The following is a 1,272-nucleotide window of genomic DNA, read 5'->3' as shown; positions in this document are numbered from 1 at the left end:
GATCTTTTGAAGAATCCTTTCAAGATCTTGAAAGATCGTCTTATCCTTGAGGGTGTCATTTAAGATCCTTGAAGGATCCTCTTGGAATCCTCAAGGATCTCTTAAAGGATCTTCAAACTGTCACAAAAAAGGCGAGAACAAACTTAAAAGTACGGACTCGAACACATGGCACAAAAAACAAAAAAAACAAACAAACAACAACAACAAAAAACAGAAAACTAAGTGCCACGCAAGAGTAAAAGATAAATGATTTTAACACGAACGGGAAGGCCAGGAAGCCGAAATAAAAATACAAACTCGAGCCAGGGACGAGCTGGGAAACTAGGGCCATAGGCAGAGCCGCGTTTACAGCAACAGCATTAGTTTCTGCAACATTGTCTTCTTTAGCCTGTACAGCCGCCATAAAAGCGCCGGCTTCGGCTTGGTTTTACGGAACCTGAGCCATAGTGGAGGAAAGCGAAACGAGGCGCGGCGATGGCGGAGACGAGGCGACAAATACGGTGTATGCTATCTGTTTTAACAAAGAGAGGAATAAACAGCATAAAACAGGCCTATTTATACTAAACTCACAAACATATGCACAACGAGTTCCCCCGCGGACGATGCGCCGGAATTTAAATGCACGGGTCCCCCGGGCACAGGGAGCGTTTGTGCGTGACGGCCCCCAGTGGGAATGTTAGACAAGAAACGTGAATAAATTAGATTTGAACGAGTGACAAGCAGCTGCAGCATGAAGCGTAAAATCCCGGATGTTACAAACAAGTGTCCGTAAGTGTTTTCTCGGTAACTCAGAGCAGCCTTTGCTTTCAAGAAAACTTTAAAACGTGCCTGCTGAGGTAAGTGAGCTAGTTACATTCGCTATTCATTCATCTTCAAAGAGATCGCAGCTACTAACCTACGTTACCTCAGAAACAAAAGTAAGTATTATTTATAGTTGTCGATAAAAATTCGGTTTATAAAATACTTTAACAATCTATCTCCCGCCATTCTCTTTTACCCTAGTTTAAGCCTGAAAAAAGTCCAAAAGGTGAGCTCGAAAGCCCACATTTTCACAATTCGCAGTGCGAACATGCTTTCCAGCAAATGAAATGGAATATTTATGTGATAAATTGTGACGGAAGTTAAGGCATTTTGGCCATATTTGTTGGCACGTTTTTCTGAATACAGGAAAATTGTTTTCCCTTTTTAAAGCACCAAGTAGATCTCGTGAACTCGACATCTTTAATAAATATATTGAAACATACAGGCTTTCTATTTACGCCCGCCTTGATA

This window comes from Porites lutea, chromosome 2 (genome assembly GCF_958299795.1).
Source record: "Porites lutea chromosome 2, jaPorLute2.1, whole genome shotgun sequence".
Classification (NCBI taxonomy): domain Eukaryota; kingdom Metazoa; phylum Cnidaria; class Anthozoa; order Scleractinia; family Poritidae; genus Porites; species Porites lutea.
This window is presented reverse-complemented; position numbering follows the sequence as displayed.